At 48.4% G+C, this 22,516-nt stretch overlaps 1 protein-coding gene across 1 annotated transcript in view; it reads right to left on the reverse strand.

Moving 5' to 3' along the window:
• Gsn (gelsolin) overlaps positions 1-13,998 on the reverse strand; it is a 54,142-nt gene extending 40,144 nt beyond the window's left edge. The window contains exons 1-2 of the mRNA XM_028754658.1: positions 13,890-13,998; positions 2,696-2,779 (exon numbers count right to left, since the gene is read on the reverse strand). The gene's annotated coding sequence lies outside the window, so the exon portion shown is untranslated. The remainder of the gene's footprint in view (positions 1-2,695; positions 2,780-13,889) is intronic.
• Positions 13,999-22,516: the final 8,518 nt, after the last annotated feature.

Consider the following 22,516-nt stretch of genomic DNA (forward strand, 5'->3'; position numbering starts at 1 on the left):
AACAAAGAACAGAGAGGGATAGGCTGGCTATTCACTATTCCCATCTCCCTCTGCCTCTGCCACCTCGTGTGTGTGTGTGTGTGTGTGTGTGTATGTGTGTGTGTGTGTGTGTGAATGTGTATGTGTGTGCTTGTGCCTGAGTGTGTGTGCGTATGTATGTCTGTCTGTATCTGTATATATGTCTCTGTTAGTGTGTGTGTATCTGTGTCTGAGTGTGTGTATGTATGTATGCATCTATATATGTGTGTGTGTCTGTGTGTCTGTATGTCTGTGTGTCTGTGTGTCTGTGTGTGTGTGTGTCTGTGTCTGTGTGTCTGTGTAGTGAAGGGAACTGACAGGGCTTCACTGGTAACACACATTCTCTCCTACCAGCTCTCAGCGTTGCCCACTCTGACCCGCCCTCCTCTTTGCCTTCCACCAATTGGCTGCTCTACAACCCCATCAGTCAAATCACTCCTCTCCTCCACAGCCATCTATGGCTCCCAGTGACCCACAAGACTGAAACTTAGCTTTCAAGGTCTCTCTAGACATCCCTGTCACCTCCTGCCACTCTCACCTCAGTCTCCTCCCATGACTCACTTGCCCTCAGGCACACAGGGCTCCTCCAGGTGACCGGCCCTTTGCACATAATTCACTTGCTGGAAACCCAACTCCTCATCTCAGCCCAGTGCTAATCTCAAGGGCAGGAAGAGCTGACTGGCTCCCTGGGTGTCTTGGAAGGCGTCAAATGAACTCTGGGTATCAGCCACCATTGTCTCCTCCTGGATTAGGGTGTCTCTGCTCTTGCAGGATGGTACAGCTCACCTCCCTTTTCAATAGAGTGTGTGTGTGTGTTATGTGTGATGGTTCCACTAATAAAGTCTCCAGATCTCCCACTGGGAAGCTCCTGAAAGCCCTCAGTAGCCTGGAGTAAAACCCACAGTCAAGGGCAGCATGGCCCCTTGTCTGTATGTTGCCCATTCCCTCTGAGAAGTGCTCTCCCTCCCTAGCTACCCCCTGCCGTCCTGTACTAAGCTTCTCTGTTCGCCTGACTCCCAGCTGCTCTCCTAAACCATCATCTCGTCCTCAGGTGAAGAAAAGCTGGTTCCATGGCAGGAGTGACTATGTACACAAGACCCAGGATGCATGGAGAGGATTTAGTCTTTGCCCATTCTCCAGCACTCAGCTCAGAGCTTAAATATCTGTCACATGACTCTGGGAGTGAATGGATTCCAGAATCTGGTGAGCATTTAAATCAGAAAAACAAAAGCCCTGTGAGTAGTCAGAAAGGGTGGGGTGAGGCAGCAGAGACAGGCCAGCCTCCCCCACAGCAAGGAAGAGAATGTTCTAGATGAAGAGAAAGGAATCAGTGTGCCAGGGACTTGTGACAAGGCTATCTGCTGATCTGACAGGACCCGCAGGTCGTCATGGAGGTGAGTGAGAGGTGGGTACAGGGCAAGGACAGGTAGGCTGACTCAGGAAGTGCTCATACTCAGTTAGACCCTAGCAGGTCACATTGTGGCCCTGTGGTGTTTGCAGAAGCTGGGCAGGCAGGGAGAATGCAAGGGCCTTGTGACATTGCTAGCTAGCAAAAGTACACACAGAAAGGGACACTCCTTACTGATAAAAATCTCTTGGACGCAGCTCCCTTATGGAGCAAAACAGCACCCCAGAAGCCAGATGTGGTTCTTCAGTGGCAGCCGGGGCCCACCAGGCCTCTGTGTGGGTCTAGAGAACCTTCTAGGAACCCCTAGCTCCAAGGACTAACTGTCATGATGACCATCAAAGGCCCTGTCATCTAGATTTTAAGGGGAACAGTAGTCGGCTCCTGTCATCACTCAGAAGCTAGGTGCAGTGGAGGGCTGAACAATGCAGGCACCCACTTCCTCCTACTTCTTTGGGTAAGCAACACAGATATCACGGGCATCACGGGCTGGTCCCTGGAGGGCTATCTCTTCATACAATAAGACATTTTCTGCTGTTCAGGATTGAAACGCTGTGGCAATGACCCTCCTGGCTTTCCAGCTCAGAAAGGTGTTTGGTATCTACAGGCTCATCTGAGCCCCTCTACACCCGAGTCTCGAGTTAGGGGTGTGTGTGTGTGTGTGTGCATGTCTGTGTGTGTGTGTGTGGTGGGGGTCGGGGGTGGGGGCGTGCAGTGCACCTGCCTCACAGGGAGGAAAGCTCAGGAGTCACTTGGAAGGCAATCTGGGTCTCCTGGCTCGTAGCCCAGCTCTCTGCACTCCCAGGGCCCTGCAGGCTCACCTGGAATCCGATAGGTGGGCCCGCCCACCCAGCCAGGTGGCAGTGACTCATCCACCCTCCCATGACTCACACTTCTCAGGTGCCTCCTAAGGTCAACAAGCGGGGGACTTAGTGGCCACAACCCACCTTTCCACCACTCTACAACCTGCAGGGAGACTCCCTGCCTCTCCTCCTTCTGGGTAACGCAAGGCATCCCAGAAGGCTTGAGAACACAGCAAGCTGGGGTGGGAGCAGGCATCTGGGCACTCAGCCCACCTCATCCCTCGCCCTCAGGGCTTCACCTCACCTCACCTGCCTTCCCCTCTGTGAGGAGCAGAGTTAAGGAATAAACAGTACTGGCCACAGGGGAAGACCTTTAAATCCACAAAGGCTGTTCAGGCGCTTCCACTCTGGAATCACCTGGACTCCCCTGGACACCGGGTGGACATTGACTCTGTGTTGCTCTACCTACCTTACAGGCTGCGCAAGAAGAGAGCCACTCCGTGAGGAGACGCTATGACAGCGGCTGAAGCACCAGGAGAGGAGTTGGTGGTACCTGGAAAAGGGTCCAGGAATCTCAGTGTCAGTGCCTGAGGTCATGCGGGTAAATCCCTCCTACTTGCATACCTCCAGCGACAAGACACCCACTTCCTGCCAGCACTGCCCACATCTGCCGCTGGAGGGTTGGGCTGGTTAAGAGTGTGCCTTGGGATGCCAGGTCATGAGCTCCTTGGCGTAACTGCTTTTTCTGAGGCTGTAGTAAACACCACACCCAGAGCATATTAGATGAGGGGCTGAAGGACCATACTGTATCCTAGACCTAGACCAATGGTGGGTGGCACAGCTAAGTCCTCTGGCCTCTGTCAAGATGGCAGACTCCTGCCCACTCTAGAAGATCTTGCTACCCAAACTGGCTTCTCCCAGCCAAGGAGAGAGTCAGGATGCACTGAGGGGCCTCACAGGCTCCTCAGATGAGGATACAAGCCCCTTCCTTAAGCACAGCATATAGCAGACATTGCTGATGGTTTCTGCGGTGTCGGTAGGTGATACAGATGTACAGCAGTGGACATGGAGCTACGGGCAGAGAGGTCAGAGGTCACATGCTTATCTGGCCTGGGGAACTGGATTTTAATGGCACTTCTGCAAGCCTCTCTCAAGTATCTTGCAGAAAATCCCTAATTCCTAGGGGCAGGTAAAGCATGTGGGGGTGTGGTTTTGGAGAGAACAGATGGTAATGCACACTCTACTCCAGTCCAGACTCATTTGTTCACCTGAGGGGCTGCATATGTTCCCAGGTCCTTCATGTTCAGCAGAGGGTACCACCAGCCACCACCTCCCACCTCATCCACCCAAGGGCCGGGCATCACCCTCCTCAACCTCCCCATCACTTTGACTTCCAACTACTTCCGGCCAGCTCAGTTTCTGACTAGACCCGAACATACCTCAGCTCTCCACCCCGACTGCCACCGCTCAGCTGGACAGTCGTCTCTGACTCGCTCACAGTACAGCCGCCTCAGAAAAAGCCCAGACCACACCACTGGGTTGCTCTAACTCTGCTGGGTTTGAACACCCACAGATAAATCCCATGAAGTACAGTTCTCATCCACTGGCATCTTCAGTCTGTACCTGCCAGACTCCAGCCAGACACAAGTGTGTTCTGTCTCTTGTATCCTCTGGGTGATCTTTGTATGCAGTTTTCTTGAATCCCCTCAGCACCCTGGGTCCTTTGCCACATGAAAGTGCAGCAGCCTATTTTTGAATGGGGCTCTCCCTGTAGACTAAGATCTATTTATGCTATTCTAGACCCTGGCCCACTGCAACATAGATATGCCAGTGGCAGCAGCCAATGCTTGCAAACATGCTCAACACTTGTGCTCACAGACACATTCCCTCAGAGCTTGCTCACAGTACGAGTGCTGCCATCTATGGGTAAGAAAAGCACTTCATTCTCCTTGAGACTGTGCCATCAGGTTTCACGCTGGGCTGGGTTTACAATGAGCCCCAGCTAAGTGTACGTTTGAGGGTTTCACTTCTGGAATCTTAAGGCTGCAACAACTCAGAAGCAAGCTCTCCAAACACTTTTGGTACTAGCTAGGTCTCCACTCCTACACTCCCAATGGAGCAAGAAAGAGAGGGTTTCTGTTGCGGTCCTTGCTAGCCCAGCTCAAGGCCTCTGGTTCTGAGTCTTCTTGATGAACACCTCAGACCTCAGGGAGAGGAGAGAGAATGTCAGGCTGTCCACCATGGAAAGGCTGGCCTCTGGCCAAGATGCTCGCTGACAGTCAGTGTGCACGCCACCAGAGAGGACCACGTCGGTCTCGGTCTAGGCTGCTGAGAAGGAGCACTCAGCCTGTGGCTGGTGGAGATTGCCGAAGTGGCTCCTCTCATCCTACAAGGATCCCCCTGAATCATCAGGAGGACTTTGGGGCTTGGAGGCCAGTCACACCAAAGGATTCAAATGGCCACCTCCAATGACGACAGCTGTCATCGTCTGCACACCTACTACGTATCAGATTCTACAGGCAATACAGTAAGTCTGCCTGGAAGATAACACTACACACACAAAGTGAGACCCCAGGCTCAGGGAGATAAAGTAAGGTGCCATGAATCTGATCACAGCCAAAAACATCAATGCAGTTGCCACCAAGTCAGACTGCCTCTCTTAGGCCTAGCTTGTGTCTAATACCAAGTTATATAAAGCTAGGCCTCCTGCTCACTTATAGAGATACTTGAAGCTTTGGTTGTTCAGATTTACAGCAAACTTCTGCAGAGGGTGAAATGATCTGAGCCAAGGCAGGCCATTGCTGTCTCTTGTATGTTCTTTGTTTTTTTTCCCTCTTTCTTACTTGTTTCTTTGTTTGTTTGTTGGCTTTTTAAACCCATTCTTAGCTCAGGGCCATACAAAAACAGACTGAGTTCCCACCCCACCCCCTGGTCCAGTTAGCCTTTCACATACCTACTGAGAACATGTTTATCATCTTAAGTGTAAAACCTTCTGGTGGAGATGCTTATCAAAGCCACATTGCAGGCCTTCATCTGCCTTCTCTCCCTTCAGATGGCTTCCCACTGAGTCAGTCTCTCCTACTGAAGGGCTCTACCTCTCCATCACTGAGCAGAAAACTATCTCAACAACTGTTCACATTCTAGAAACAGTGGAATATAGTCTGATCCAGAGTTCAAAGAGAAGAGGTAGCACACAGGATGGGTAGAAGGAATCCCGAGGGTGAGATACCAAAAGACCTGGGTTTGAGGCAGCTCATGGGTAGAATGCTTGCCCAGCATGCACGAGGCTCTGGGTTCTATGCCCAGCTCTGAAGAAAAGAAAAACGTACCCAGATCTAGACTGGCTATTTATGCCTTATCAATAGATTTGCCTTTTAGATATTTGTTTAGATTTAGTTTTTAGGTATCAACTGACTATCAGTTGATAATTTGCCCTCCTTTTTTCTTTGAGTCAGGGTCTTATTTATCTCAGGCTGGCCTTGAATTCAATATATGGCCAAAGGTGCTCTTGAATTTCTGATCTTCCTGTCCATTATATACAGGTGTGTACCACCTCATCCACTTTACACAGGTGTGCACCACCACACCTACATTAGCATTCCTGGGATGTAACTCAGGGCTTCACGAATGCTATGTGAGCACTCTACACAATCCTCAGTTCAGAATCTTCCAATTCAGTATGACTCCCCCAGGAACATCAGCATTGGCTGGGAGCTCATTAGGATGCAGATTCCAGACCCCAACCTAGCTCTAAGGAACCAGACCTACATTCTCACCAAATCCCTGGGTGATCTGTGGATGTGGTGAGTCTAGGAGATCTTTAGAACATTGTTTCTGCCTCCTTTCAATATTGCAAAAAGGAATCTAACCACATCTTCCCAGGCCTCACAGTATCACCTCCCTAGATCCAGCTTTAACCAGGTATGGAAGCAGATTTGGAGGAGAAGAGAAGGCAACATTCACATTTCACGGAGGAGTGGAAGCTGAGATACAGACTAGGTTAGACCAATAGGCAAATGACTTATCCAAGCCCAGCACCCAAGATGTGCTAGGAATATGTCCATGGCCAGGTTCCTGATCTTTCCAAGCCCTTAGGTTGAATAGTAACCAAAATCATTTTGATTTGGATGCATTCTTTTGAAATATCCTAAGTGATGGCACCCGGGGCCCTTGGTGGGTGTTCAAGACACACTCACTCTCTCGGGCCATGGGGAACCCCGGGTCTGGGGAGTGAAGAGGTGGCAGGCACTGAGCAGTTGGTTCATCTATACAGGCTGGATCTGGAGACTTGTCAAGTGAGAAGACAGTCAGGAGGGGTACCTTCTGCAGAGTCACCCCAGACACAGAGTCTCAGGGGTGGCAACACAGCAGTTTATGCCACCATCCCGAGTGTGGAAGCAGAGAGAAGCTTAGCATGGCCACCAGAGGGATGTTTAGAATGGTGGAGAAACCGAGGCCTCCAGAGCTGCCAGGACCTCTGATTAGAACTAAGCATCTTTCCCTTCAGCTGCCAACCATATAGTGTGACAGGGGCCTAGGAACCAGGGTTCTAGGAAAATTCCATGTGAGGAGCAAGGGTGGGCCACCCACAGCAGCCCTGACGCCAAGAGAAACCCTCTGCCATTATGCTTACTTCCTGGCTTTTGTTCTTTTCTTCCCCTTTACACTTGCCACTCTGCTATGAGCCAGGCAGAGACTGACTGCAACTCTCCCGCTCACCACTGTTTCGGGCAAAACCATGAATAGATTAATTTCCATCTCTCTATAGATCCTGTTGTTTCTCTTGTAAGATGGAGGACCCTTTTGAGCCACAGGCAGGATAAGAAGTCCCACCCAGGTCTCTACAGTATGAGAACAATATAGGAACATGCAGATGGATACAAAGGAGTGATGGGGGAATTTCCATTACCCTCACGAATACTAAGGTCTGCTGCTACAAAAAGAATTCAGCTTGGTTTGTCAGCAAGACCTCTAGCAACAATGTTTCCCACCCTTGAAACTGTGTAAAAATATCCCAGGAGTCTTCTGGTGGATTGCAGAACAGATACAGCAGACCAGGAGGTAGAATTGCCAGATAAACCACTGCACGTCCATTTAAATTTGAACTACAAATTTGCACAGATTTTCTTTATATGCATGCCCCCAAATATTGCAGGGAAGATGGTAATACTAAATAAGTATTCATTCTTTATCTGAAATTCTAATTTAACTAGCATCCTGTTTTCTTAGTTGCTAAATATGGCCATGTTAAGGGCAGAGCTCGAGATGCAACATTTCTAAAAAGCTCCCGAATGCAGCCCTGCTGCATCTAAAATACCATTTTCAGCTATGAGAATGGAATTTTATGCAACCATGAATTCTACAAGTTTTTTTTTTTAAATACCATTTAAAGAGTCAGGCAGGCAGTGCCCAACTTCTAAAGGAACATTCTAGAATGAAGTGTTCTCATGCTTTATAGAGAAATACTCTAAGAGAGTGCAAAGGGCACAGGGCCTAGGCTAGCCCATGAAAATCCTACTCTGAATGACATGGCTCAACTGGTTTCCACTTCCTGACCTGAGGCTTAAGAAGCCAAGAACAGGTGATCATAGGAAAAAAAAAAATAATGGCCCTCTCCCTTTTGCTTTTGCCCCAGGGTGTTTTAAATTAGATGAAAAAACAGCAATTTCAAGAGTCTGAATGATCTACACTGGCAAAGTACCGTGCCAGCACTCCCTAATGGGCTGGGGTTGGGACTCAGTTAGTAGAGTGCTTGTCTGGCATGTAGCTCCTGGTTCAGTCCTCAGGAAATGCATACAATTGGCCACAGTGGTGCTTGACTGTAATCCTAGCACTTGGGCAATGGAGGTAAGCACTCAGGTTATCCTTAGTGACTAGCCTGGGCTATAGGAAACCCTAAAAACAAACTAACAAAAATGTAGGAAGCTGCGGTTGAAATCCTAACTTTACTCCTGAAACCAAAGCCCAGAGAGGCAAACTGCTCAGGATTGAACCCCAAGTGCAGAGAGAACCAGGTTTCCCCTGCTCTTCGGCCTAAAATCTCAACTCTACCTTTTTCTGATGCTAGACTGTGCAAAATGATTTGCTGAGAGAATGAACTGAAGTCTGATGTTTTAGGAAAATGGTTCCTGGACCAGAAGTCTAGGACAGCTAGACTTGTGATATCTACCTATAGTACACCTTCAAGAATACCATTTTCCCACCAAGAGTGCTAGGAACAGAGACCACTGTTACTTTTCCTGAATAACAATTTGGCAAAATGTAACAAAAGATATAAAATCTATCCTGGCTAAGCCAGGATCCATTTGTAATGATGAAGGAAGAACTCGGGGGCAAGAAGTAGCTCAGTGGGTGGGAGTATTTGCTGTCAAGCCTGATAACCCCCACAGTGGAGAGAACATACTCCATCAAGTTGTCTTCAGACCTCTGAACTCCTATCTTGGTGCACACACACACACACACACACACACACACACACACACTAATGTGAATAAAAAAATTTAAAGAATATAGTAAAAAATTACTCACTAGGATGTCTACAGACAGGAGATGGACAGGAGGACTGGAAGTGGACAGGAGTCAGACAGATACACTTGCATACACATAAAAACAATGAAATAAGTCTTTTCTAAGAAAGAAAATTCCAGGAAGGAAACATACCCAAATGTTAGTAGTGGTCACGGAGGTGGCAGTTATGGATAGTTCTTCAGGTTTGGTTGGTTGGTTTTGGTTCTATCCTTTAAAAGAATTGTGTTTTCCAAATTTTCTATCACAAGCTCTTGTTAGCATGAGGAAGGAAGGTCCATGAAGAGACAAGGCACATCCCCCAGCCATGCCACTAAGCCACTCTGTGAATTTAATTAGTATTTACTCAGCCCAGCCCAGCCACAGCCTCTACAGCAGAGAAATCAAGAACCCCACCCTCAAGGCCAACTTACAAGGAATATATATATATCTTTTGCTTGATAAGTACTTGACCCAAATGATAGATCTGTTGAGGTTGGAAAAGTAAGAAGATACCCTTTGCTTAACCAACTTAGCAAAATAAAGGAATCCACTCCCACAGGCCTGGCTCCTTCATAATAGTTCCCAACCAGGCTCCATGGCTCAAACCCTTCTGGAGTCTTCTCAGAAAAGCCAGATTCAGAGAGACTTTATTTTTAAAAAAAAATAAAGTAAAATAAAACAAAACACAAATAACAAAAAAAGCCTAAAACTGATCAGATATAGTGGGGCACATTTTTAATACCAGCACTCAGGAGCAGAGGCAGGTGGATCTCTCTAAATTCCAGGCCAGCCTGGTCTACAGAGTGAGTTTTAGGATAGTCAGGGCTGCATAGTGAGATCCAGTTCTCATTCCTTAAATGAAGTACTGAGCACAGGAGGTGCCAAGACACCCGGAGAAGCTGCCAAATGGGAAGTACTAACTACAGACCAGAAGATACGGGAAGGGACCTCTGGGCAAGGAGACTCAGTGTTCTGGGCTTCAGTTTCTCCATCTGCAAAGTGGGTTACATACAGACAACATCGGGGTTACTGTAAGGTTAAGCCACTTCATTCCTCCATGAAGAGCCTCAGTTTGCTTATCTGTAAAATAGAGTCAATATTTATTTGTTCCTAAGACTACTTTAAAAGTGAACAAAATAATAAAAGCCTGCATCCACCATTACTACTGGATTAGTCAGTGAGTGAAACCTCACTCCCGACTTCCAGTCTCAAAATGAGGCAACTGGTTCTGCTCAAATTCTAGTAGAGCCATGGAACTTCTGAATCTGACTGCATATGCCATCTGAGCCGGGTGAGCCTGATGCTATGCTGCCCACCATGTGGCGTGCAAGGGATGTTGGAGTCCATTAAAAAAAAAGCATGCAGGAGCCAAACCTTACCCTTCATTTTGTCAGCAGCATAGACAGGACCCCAACTCAGGCTTTTAGCTGCCTAGCCTTTCCCACCACGCCCTCTGCTTTTCTCTCCCCTACCCTGCAATTGCCAGTGTGGTCCCAGGCAAGGCTGGAACAAGTAGGTGCATCTCAAGAAGAGGAGGAGGGGAAGCCAGAGCCAGCAGGAACTAAGCCTGCCTGTGGGCTCCATGTTCACAAACCACATCAGGCTGAAATATGACACACGCTCATTCAGCTGGAAGGAAGGAGATATTTTTACTTAACCTCCCTCAGCTGCCTAAACATTGCCCGCCCAGCCCCACCACCACCACACATAACTCCTAGGACCCGCTTTCCTCTGCTTCAGCTCACATTTTCTTACAAGGTAACAGGGCAACTCACTTTTCGGAGCTTTTTGGGGATGTCTAAGAGTTTGTCAAAGGGTAGAAAGGAAGAACCAGTTCTGGCTGGGTGCCCAGCTAACAAAAGACCTTGCCTGCATCCAGAAGCATTAATTTCCTAAAACAGAGACTGATCCACACTCTGAGGACCTGTTGATGGTAAAGAACATGTGTGTTTATAAATAGTCCCAAGGCCTCGCCAGTGTCCCTGAACTGTGCATTCCAAGTCCCCAGCACACATGTAACAGCTGTGGGCACGGGGTGGAGGGGTGGTGCACATCTGTATCTCTAGTGCTGACAATGGAGGGATTAGAGACCTGAGGATCCCTGGAGCTCACTGGCCAGTCAGCCTACTGAAGTGTTAAACACCAGGTTCACTGAGAGTCTGTCTCAAAAAAAATAGAGAGGCCAGAGAAGTGGCTGAGCAGAGTAACCACTTCCTGCTCATGCCTGATGAACAGAGTTTGGCCCCCACGACCCATGTAAAGGGGGAAGGGGAGACTGACTCTACAAAGCTCCACATGTTCCCCAATATACCCACCCCCACACATATATCACACATCCACACAGTAATAGTAAATTAATTATAAATATAAACTTAATAAAAAATAAAGTGAGAAGTGATAGGAGATGCTTGAAATTGACCTCTGGCCTCTATAAATGCGTCCATGGATGCACGCCCGAGTACACACGAGTCTGCGCGTACACACACACACCACATACACACACTCACCCCCACACACACATGCACACACACACTTGACACATTCTTGCACATGCACACACATGTGCACACACACTCGCACATGCACACACACAGAGAGACATAAAAAGAACTAAGAGTGCAGCCCCACACCTAAGTTAGCACTTGTAACTTCTCTAACATTCTCTTGCCCTCTAACCTATGACCTCCAGTCAGAAAATACTAAAAAGTTGTGGCCTTGCTCGGGCCAGAGGCGTTTCCTTGAAGAAAACCAGGGATCAACGTCTCAGCAAAGCTACAGGCCAGAATGATGCTATCTCTATGGCCAGACAAAATGCCATCTAAAAGCCAAACTGCCCACCTGGAGTTAAGAGGAGAGGCCCTTGGGCTCCAGATGACTAGGATAACCAAGTCCTCCCTCCCATGTTACAGTCCTCCCTGTAACAGTGTGTCTCCTTGACCACTGTTCACAGTGGGACAATCAAGACAAGGGTTCCTGTGTGACAGTCCCTCATTTCATAGCCATAGTCTTTTTTTTTTAATTTAAAAAAAATTTTAAGAAGAAAAACAACAACATGGAGACACTGATAATAACAGTATCTACCTAGTAGCTTCTTCTTGTCTGTTTTCAGATAAAACTTACAGCTCCATATAAAACTCCCCGCTTCTGTGACCCTGAAGCTGAGTTTTCAGTATCTGCATTGGTCAGCCCAGCAGGCATTGCTCTGGGTTGGATCTGCCTGCTCCCCACCAGGCCACCTCCTCAGGGCCGCCCTGTCTGTAATACAGCTGTTCCTATGTACTGCCACCTCAGCCACTGCGTCAATGAGAGTTCTGGGTCACTGCCCTGGTGGTGACAGACCTTTCCAAGCATCTTACTGCCTGTCGGTTCTGCCTTCACCTAACATTCCCAGTTCCAGCTCTCCAGCCCTGCCTCATCCTCCACCATGGAGGATGCTCAGAAATCCTAAGTGCCTTTGCACAAACTTCCCTGCTTCTTAGACTAGCTCTTTCCTCAGCCATCTTCCCCAAACCATTACTCATTTCCAAGGCCTGGCTCACCCAGACACAATTAGTCACCCCTTCTTACATGGCTGAAGTAACCAAGTATGGTCTAGATACATCAAGATGGGAAGCAGAGAGAGCTCTCCTTGGGGCTCCTGGGCCCCTCCAAGGTCAGGACCGAAGCACAAGCCAGAGAATGCCACATCAAGGTGGGAGGGAAGGAAACAGATTGACAGGCAAGCTTCCCCAGCTCTTTGAGCTCCTAATAAAAAGACTATGGAAAATTCTGGAGTAAATTCCCTCCCCTGGTTTACACGGAAACCTTTGCTGCTGTGTAATTTACACAAGTGCCAAACCAAGCTCCCTGGCTGTTTACGATTTTCCTGGCATTTACAAATAGGGAGGGCCAAGAAAGGAAAAGAGTCTGAAAGAAGCTGGAAGCTACCGGTCCCTTGTTCATCCTTCATCCTCCTTACTTTAAAATACCTCAAGGAATAGCACCCTCATCCCCAACTGTATGGGACAGGGTGGGGCCTCTGGCCTTCGGAGCATGGAATATCCAAGAGTCTAAGGTCTCACAGGACTCAGAAAGTGTAAGCTGGACCTGGGTCTATCCCCTGCCAAAGCCTCACTATGTGACTCGGGCCCTTGGGTCACACTCAGAGAATGGGGTGCAGCTCCACAGAGAGGGGTTAGTACTAAGTGGCTCGGAGGCCCTGGTGACCAGGTCAGAAATATGGTTTGTGGGAATGGGACAGGCAGGTTAAGTCTTCTGTTAGTCCCAGAGGCCAAACAAAGCCAGAAGCTACAGCTCAAAGGCTACCTCCAGGAACACCAGGAAGGACTCCTGGGTCTTTTAAAGAATTCATCTCTGCCCTGTGGAGCCCTCTAAAAAGATGGATGTCTGGGCTGAGGAGAACCCACAGTCAGATCCCCTGCTTGCTGGCTCCCCAGCTCCCAGACCTCCTAAGGCTGGGGCTTCCCCTACAGGCCAATCTAGCCCACAAATCCAGAGTCAGGGACCAAGAGGAAGTTGCTGTAAAAAAGCTGGGGGAGGGTAGACCTGCAAAGTGATGGAGGCCCAGAGACAAGGTTCTAATTACTCAAAAAGGAGTTGTTGTTCAGTCAGAAGTTTCTTCTCCCGGCCTGAAGGGAACACAACACGGCAAGGCGGGAATGAAACAGTCAATGCCTTCCGGTAAGTCATGGAGAAGTCAGGCACCTACAAGGAGGAACTTTCTAACAATTTTGGGCCCCAAGGAGGAAAGTATTGCTCAGGAGTGAAAGCACCGCTGTTCACGGACTCTTCACCTAGCCACTGTTCAACCATGCGTGGGCAGTCACCTACATGCGAGGTCAGACCCCGCAAAGCAACAATGACCCGGACCAATTGCCCCGCACTCACGGGGTGGGGATCAGGGCGAGGTCTGGTGCCTGAAGCACAGCGGATCTAGGCGTGGCGGTAGACCGCTCCTTTTTGCCTCTAGCCCCCAGCCACAGTCCTAGGTGCCCTAGAAGAAAGCCAAAGTGAGCGAGCACCTCCTTTCTCTCGTGATGCCCTCGCATGGGCCCAGCTCCAGGCTCATCCGATCTCGGATGGGCACGGGAGGGAGAGGAAATTCGGCTCGGCCTAAGACCCTAAAAGTCCGGGACCCGAGCGACCCGCCCCTCTACCTGCTGCAACGAAGCGGGCGACGGCGACGGCTCGCTCCAGCTGTGTGCTCAGCTGGTTCCTGGCGTTGGGGCGGGGTGCGCTGTGCGAGCCGCAGGGTGGGCAGGGCACACGCCGGAGCCGCCCTCGAGGCGGGCGGGGCAAGCTGGGGAGGAGCGCAGCTGGGAGGATGTGGACTCGGACTCCAGGCTACGCATTCATCCAGTGCACACCCGTTTCCTCTGTCTTGAGGAAGGTGTCAATCAAGCTCTCTGCGGTCCATAGAAGGAAACTGAGGCCTGGAACTTGGAAGGCAGATCCGAAAGGGCCTAAAGTAGTCGGGAGGAGACTCAAGATTACACCAAGACTAGACCTGGGACAAAGAGTGTACTGGGCGTGGGCAGCCTGCGGTGCAAAGCTAAAGCTGTAAAGAGAGGGCCTTCAGAAACAAAGCCCTCTCCGACTGTGAAATAGCTCCCTGCAAGAAGAGCCGTGATGTGTAGTCAGCCAGCAGCTTGCCCTACTGAAGAGACTGAAGATTTTTTCCCCTAACGTTACACAGAAGTAACAAAGGAGAAATGCCAAGGCAACTCTGCCTAAAATGTGAACAGCCAGGCGTGAGAGTCGAGAGGCCTAGACCGGAACTCCTGACATGTCCAGCCCGCAAACTCTGGGCAATGAACTTAACACATCTAAGCCTCAGTGCAGTCTCTTGTCAAATAGGAGGAAAAGATGCTTAGCACAATGGCAAACACGGTGAAACCCTCATAAGCCAAAGTTCGCATTAGTGCGAAGGCAAATATTCTGTGGGGCACTGGTTAGAGAGTCGAGTGTGAGACAGGACGTCCCCCCATGGCATCAGACACCATTCAAGAAGCAGAGCATTTATAATGGAACAGGATGCTGCAAACACGGCTTCTGTAGGGAAGAATTCACATACCACACAGGGGACTGCACCAAATGTCAGACGCCCGTTCCAGGCTGAATGGTGACAATACTCAGGTTCACCAGCATGAAGCTCTAACACAGGTAAAATACACCAGGATTCCATAATTACTAGGTGCCAAGGCTGGTGTTTCAGTAGCAGAGAAAGCAAGACCTCAGAATGTGTTTACTAGTTTGGTCTTTCATTGAGAAGTAGCCAGGAAAGCCACAAGGCTCAGGGAATCCCAGGCTGGCTCTTCCTCCCGCCTACTCCTCCTAGCACACCACAAGTCACTCCGAGGAAGGCATCACGATGTATACTTTTCAGATGAGATGAGCAAGCCACAGACAGGGCTGAGTCGCTCTCTGGGCTTCGCCCTCTATGCACAAAGCTTGGCCCTGGCTCATTTGTTCCTGTGTCTCACTCTGCCGTTCTTCTCTGCCCAGTTCCACTCTAAAAACTAGAGTTCCCACACGAAGGGACGCTCACACCCCCCTGTTGGCTAGTCAGGTTTTTCCCGAGGCTGCCTGTGGCCCACCCAGTGGGCTGAAGGCAAAAGCACAAGCCTCTCGGCCCTGCACCCCGACCCTGAGCCCCGGTACACATACACTTTGGAATTATCTAACACATCATTTCCAGGCCCAGCAATGTCTTCCAGACAAAGGGAAGGAAATCTTAAATCTGTGTCTCCCTCAAGCTGTAGAGTATCATGCTGGGATATAGGAAAGACTAGAGAACATTTGTTCAAGCCTTCCTGTCAGAGAAGAGGGGACTGCGGTTCAGAACAGAGGAACTTGTTCCTGTACCTCTGATTGTTCCACTCAGTGGCTACACTGATTATAAAGCTAAAGATGAGATGGTAAACGATGCTTGCAGAGGAAGGCTCTTCACTTCCTGGTGTTCACAGATGCTCAGGGGATATTCTAACATGCCCTTTCAGGTCAAGTTTGCTGTGCAGGTATTCTAGAAGTCTCTTCAGCTCCATGTTTGTCTTAGGCAGACTATTTCTACTGCTGCGACAAAACACCATGACCAAAAAGTACGCTGGGGAGGAAAGGGTTTATTTGGCTTACACTTCCACAGCACTGTTCATCACTGAAGGAAGTCAGGGCAGAAGCCTGGAGCCGGGAGCTGATGAGAGACCATGGAGGGGTGCTGCTTACTGGCTTTGTTTCCCCATGATTTTTTTTTTTTTTTGAGACAGGGTTTCTCTGTGTAGCCCTGGCTGTCCCAGAACTCACTCTGTAGACCAGGCTAGCCTCGAACTCTCAAACTCAGAAATCTGCCTGCCTCTGCCTCCCAAGTGCTGGGATTAAAGCCATGCGCCACCACCACCCGGCGTTTCCCCATGATTTGTACATCCTGCTTTCTTACAGACCCCAGGGCCACCAGCCCAGGGGTGCCCCCCCCCATCGATCACTCATTAAGAAAGTGCCTTACAGCTGGATCTTATGGAGGCATTTTCTGAGTTGAGGTTCCCTCCTTTCGGGTAACTTTAGCTTGTGACAAGTCGACATAAGACGCCAGCACAGTGTCCCATCCCCTTTCTTTTCTGGACTCCTTGAAACTCGGCATCAGTCCCGGATCCTCACCTGCAGATAGAAGGAAGAATCTTGACGTATTCCCTTGACAGAAGACTTCCCCATGCTCAGACTGAGGAAGTGAGAGATGAACGCCACACATGGGCCGTGCAGTAGACAATTGGAAGAGTTCACTTCCTTCTCTAGACTGCCTCTTTCTACCCACAGACACTGCTCTCCCTAGGAACCCATATTTGTACTATATTCCATATTTGTAACCTACTCCTGCCAGAGTAGCAGTTCACAGTATCAAAACCTGGCTTCTCCTACAGTCGTCTGTGGGTGCAGGGATGCAGTTTCAGAGATGGGGAGATGAGGGGCTGTAGCTTAGCTGATAAACTGCTTGCCTCACAGGTACAAGGCTCTGTGTTCAACTCCCACAAAGCAGGCCTGGTGCTACATGACTATAATCCAGGAACTTAGGATGTAGAGGCATGAGAATCCAGTGTTCAAGGCCATCCTTGGGTATACAGTGAGTCTCCATCCAGCCTGGCCTACGTGAGATCGGTCTTAAGACGAAATTCTTGGTAAATTAAAAATTGGTGGAATCCTGATCAAGGCAGAAGGCAGGGGCATCTTTGGAAGGCTGGAGGAGCAAGCATGGACGGGAGAAAGGGGACCAACTGTTTTTCAAAGGCTTAGGTATAAGGACAATGGAAGGACACGGAGCTGGAGGGAGGAGAGGAATCTACCTCCCTTCCAGAATGGCTACAGCCAGCTCACACCAGCTCACGAGAGTTGATTAGTAAATCTCTCAGAATACTTTAAAGCCAATTTAAAAACAATTTATATAAATAATTATTTGTGCGAACTTATAATTAAACAAATTACATGGGCAATTCAGTCTCACAGCATAATTTCCAAGTTAAATTTGCTATAGTTCACTACCGACTAGACTTTTAAGGTCATTTCAGCTATTTCCTCATATGGCAGAAATGCTACATGTAATTGGGCACTAATTCATGTCTCTTTCCAACTTAACATTCCCTGGTATCATGCAGGTAGCCAGAAAGCAGCCAAGGCAGAAATCAGAAAAAGCTTTATGTCAACTCTTCTAGTCCTGGGTCCCTGAGAGCCTATTTCTAACACCAGTACACTAATGCCTACGCCCCGCCCCCTCCGCCCTTCCTCATCCCACCCCGCCCAGCCCAGCCCCACCCTGCTCCACGGCTTAGGACTTCCCAGCCTCCCTGCCTCTCAACACAATTTGTCAAGGAAGGACTTATAGTGTCAGATTCTCTTTCATTCTGCCAAGCCTGCCACTGCTGCTCCCTCCTTATACAGCAGGCCCAGTGATGGTGACAATAATAATAACAATGAAAAGTACAATTATAACAGCTACTTAATACTTCCGTTAATCCTAGTTAACTTCAGTATCTCAGTTAGTAAGCTAGGAGAGCCACAGAAGGGGATTTGAACCTAGATCTGTCTCTAATGAAAAATCCTTTCTGCTGCCAAAGAGAAAGGCAGTTGAGGATCAAGGTCCTTTCTGTGTCTCCTATACAGTATCCAGAATTATTCCACCTATGGGCTGGGGATATGACTCAGCGGCTAAGAGCATTTGCTGCTTTTGAACAGGACCCATGTTTCTGTCCCCAGCTCCCACTATAGCTAACTCCAGCTCCTTTGATGCCTTCTTCTGGCCTCTGCAGACGCCTGCTTCGTGTGGACATAACTTAATATATAATAAACAGTTTAAAAATAATTTATATCACTTCATGTTACAGCACAATATTAAGCCCCCCCCCTTGTCCACTTCAGACAATAACTGAGAACAATTCATTCTTTTTAAGTCCCACTCTGGGTTTTTTGAGATTGGGTTTCTCTGTGTAGCCCTGGCTGTCCTGGAACTTGCTCTGTAGACAGGACTGACCACAGACTCAGAGATCTGCCTGCCTCAGTCTCCCAAGTGCTGGGATTAAAGACATGGAACACCACAGCAGGCTTCTTTTTTGGATACTGGGAATTGAACTCCAGGCCGCTGAGTGTTCCATTCCACTGTTTAGCTACATTCCCTTCCCTTACTTACTAATTCTTTGCATGGGGGTATTTGGAGCTATTTTAAAACTAATATAGCGACATTTTCAGATAGCTTATTTAAAATTCTTTAAACAAAGAATAAAGCAAAGATCGGTGGCATATACCTTTAATCCATGCACCAGGAGTCAGAGATAGGCCAGTCACTGTATGTTGGAGACCAGCCTGGCTACACAGTGAGTTCCAGACCAGCCATAGCTACAAAGTGAGACCTTGTCTCAAAATAGGTTTAAAAAAAAAAAAGTAATTCATAGACGTCCCTAAATACTCCCCCCATAAGTTGTGTTCATTCAAAAAGCTTTGGAAAAGTTAAATTATTCATGCCAACACCTGGAGCACAGAAAGTGTCAGTCATCATGGAAACCCGTAGGTAAAGGCTCAGAAGTGCTAACAGTGGGTGAACTTTAATGCCAGTGTGTACAGCATGCTCACTGCCTGGATTGAGTTATAGACCAAGCCAGACAGCAAGCTGCTTCCAGCTTACAAGAAATATGCAGAAAACATGCTCGTGTCTACCTGCCATGGTTGTTTTTACCTCTAGAACCTAACAACAGATCTTTCAGATTGGCACAACTCCCACTTCCCAGATGGAGAAATTGAGGCTCAGCAGCAAGGTGATGTCTCTTATTTCTGTTGCATACCTGGGAAATGGCCAAGCTGGGGTAGAACCCAGGTTTCCTTTTTAGCCCAGGAGGGAAAGAGGGGTGATGGTTTGAATGAGAGTGGCCCCCACAGGCCCAGATATTTGAACAATTGGTCCCCAGTTGGTAGAACTGTTTGTGAAGGAGGTGCAGCCATTTTGAAGAAAATGTGTCACTGATCATGGTTTTGAGGTTTCAGAAGTCCACACCATTCTGTGTTAGCTCTCTCTAACTCGTGGTAGTTGTCTTAAGGAAGTGAGTTCTTAGCTACTGCTCCAGTACCATGCCTGCCTGCCTGCCATGCTTCACACCATGATGGTCATATTGAAAAGGTTTTGTGGTGGAAGAGTATCTTGGTGATCCTGGGCTACAGAATGCCACGAATATTACACCTCAGAACAGACCTCACACAAGAGATTTATTAGGGCAGGGTTGATGCAAAATGGCTGCTTTTGAGCAAGGATGGAGACAGTGGTGGACCAGGTTGTGATGATGGGCTTTATAAGGGGTACGGAGCATGGTGTACGTCATGGTAATAGAAAAGTAACTAAGATGGGGGGAGAAACAGTAGAGAGAGAGAGAGAGAGAGAGAGAGAGAGAGAGAGAGAGAGAGAGAGGTTTTCTGGTGGAGGACACGGGGGCTCTGCTGGCCTCGCAGTCCATGCCTGCCAGGGATTTAGCAGGAAGAGCTGCCTTTGTTCTAGATGAATCAGGCCAGCTGTCTGTGAAAGGCCAGCCCCACTCTTGGGGAGCTGCATACCAGAACTCACTAAGCTGTCCGTGCAGGTCACCAGTGGGAGGAGGGGTGTGCTTTGTATACAGGACTGTACCATCGACAGACTTATATTCTCAGCCTACAGAACAATGGGCTTTTCAGATGTGGCAATGTGCCTTAGGGTTGGAACACAGGCTGGCAACACATCACCTTCTTTGGGATCTGAGAAAGAAAAATAAAAACGTTGAAAAAATAAAAACCAGTAGAGCAGAACTGATGGGGTTGGGAGTTTAGTCAATGACGACCTTAGGCGGAGGACGGTTGTGAAGTCCTTGCCATGCTTCTCGCCGTGATGGGCATAAGCAGGAAGGCCTGAGCCCCATCCTAGCTTATGTGTGGTGTGCCAGTAACTCCAGGTCTGCGGAGGGGACAAGAGAATCCTTCCTGAGGCATGGGGTCAGACATAAGTAAGTTAGTAAGTAAGTAGGTAAGTAGATGGATGGATAGATAGATAGATAGATAGATAGATAGATAGATAGATAGATGTGTGTGATACACACACACATGCACCCCCACCCCCAACACACATACATATACACACACAAACAGATAAACAAGATAATCTCATACAATTAAGGAAGATGAGGCAGGATGCTCACTAGTTTGAGGCCAGCCTGGGCTATATCGAGAGACATTGTTAAAAAGACAGAAGTTGACCTCCCCTCCCCTCCTTCCCTCCCTCCTCCCCTTCCTTCCTTCCTTCCCTCCTCCATTCCCTCCTCCTTCAAAGCTGTCTTCTTCTTTTCTCTTTTCATTTTCTTTTTTGCTTCTCTGTCTTGATTTTCTTCTTTCCCTCTCCTCCCTGACACTCACTTCTCTGAGCCGTCCTCCACCTCCATCTCATCTGCAAGCAAGGAAATGTGTCAGAAAGCGTCTGGCTGTGCCCAGTATTAGTTTCCTGCCCCACGGACAGACAGACACACAGACAGACAGATGGACAAACAATGGCTGTCTCCTAAGACCCACTAAAGCTAACCTTCAAGTTGCTAACTTTTATCAAACTCACTCTGGGCTATCTGATTTAACACCTTTAATTTGTAAGAATGTTTTTTAAAAGTTTAAAAAAACTAAGGATGTAATCCTCCCCTGCCAGCCTTTTTTTTTTTTTTCAAATAAAAATCAAGAATTAAGAATCTCAGGCAGGAGAGATGTCTCAGTGGTTAAGAGCACTGATCTTCCAGATGTCCTGAGTTCAATTCCCAGCAACCACATTGTAGCTCACAACCATCTGTAGTGGGATCCAATGGCCTTCTTCTGGTGTGCCTGAAGACAGCTACAATGTACTCATATAAATAAAATAAATAAATCTTTTTAAAAAAAACTTAAACTCTGATCACCAGAAAGCCTGCCACTTTGCTCTTCTGATGAGTGGCAGTAGCCTCCAGCCCATGCCCCCCTGCAGTGGGGTGTTGCTTTCTCCTTGACAGAGAATGTTGCTGTTCTGACCCTGATCTCAGCTGAGCTGGTGACCTTGCAAGTGCTGGTCACTGAGAAAGTCTTAAAGACATATGTGGCTTCTCATATAGCCATTCTTCAAGGTCTCAGCTGGCTAGCAATCCTATACCAAATTTTTGGCGTAGCCCCTCCCCACCCTTACAGATGCTGGCTGCCTCTTGTTCTGATGGTGTCCACATTCCTACTGAGGAATGAAAACACAGCCTTCAGGCAGGTGCAGGGCAGGATACCCACAAAGGACTTTAAAGACCATTACCACAATAGGAAAATCTTAAAATTTCAGAGGCAACCCTAGAACTTATTTGTTTGTTTGTTTGTTTGTTTGTTTTGATTTTGTTATCTCCAGACAAGGTTTCTCTGTGTAGCCCTGGCTGTCCTGGAGCTCACTCTGTAGACAAAGCTAGCCTCAAACTCGGAGATCCACCTGCCTCTGCCTCCCTAGTGCTGGGATTAAAGGCGTGTGCTACCAATTGGTTCTGCTTATTAGTAATTATTATTATTATATGTTATATTATGTAGGCATGCTTGATGGCTACAGAGATCAGAAGAGGGCATTGAATCCCCTGTAACAAGAGTTGCAGACAACTGTGAGCCACCACGTAAATGCTAGGAGTCAAACCCCAGTTCTCTGGAAGAGCACCACAGAGCCATCTCTCCTGCCTCTGGGATTTGCTCTTTAAATCGTGATTTAATCACAACATAAAATACACTGGTGGTATGATCTGGCCTTATAGGGACTCATAACTGACTCCAGGAACTTGATATGTCCAGGGCTGGGAGTGGGCGGAGCTGGTAAGTACTGCGGTTATCACCATCCAGACAGACCGGTCCCCAGCTTGTCAACCTGGCACGGTGACCACAGGTGATCTGGCCTCTTTATCTCTTCAGCCTCATCAAGTCCCCTTCCTGCTTGAAATCTGTACCTGTGGTGATTAAAGCTAGTTTCCTGACAGTGTACCCCAAATCCCTGAACCCGCCTGCCTGCCTGCCTCTCTGTCTCTCTCCCTCTCCCTGTCTTTGTGTTTCCCTCTCTCTCCCCCCCTCTCTCATTCTCTCTCTCTGACTCTGTGTGTCTCTGTCTCTGTCTCTCCCTCTTTCCCCCTCTGTCTCTCTCTGTCTCTGTCTCTCTCCTTCTCTCTCTGTCTTTGTCTTTCCCTCTCTCTCCCTTTCTCTGTCTCTGTGTGTCTCTGTCTCTCCCTCTCTCCCCCTCTGTCTCTCTCTCTGCCTCTGTCTCTCT

Source organism: Grammomys surdaster, unplaced genomic scaffold, assembly GCF_004785775.1.
Source record: "Grammomys surdaster isolate TR1022 unplaced genomic scaffold, NIH_TR_1.0 126035, whole genome shotgun sequence".
Taxonomy (NCBI): Eukaryota; Metazoa; Chordata; class Mammalia; order Rodentia; family Muridae; genus Grammomys; species Grammomys surdaster.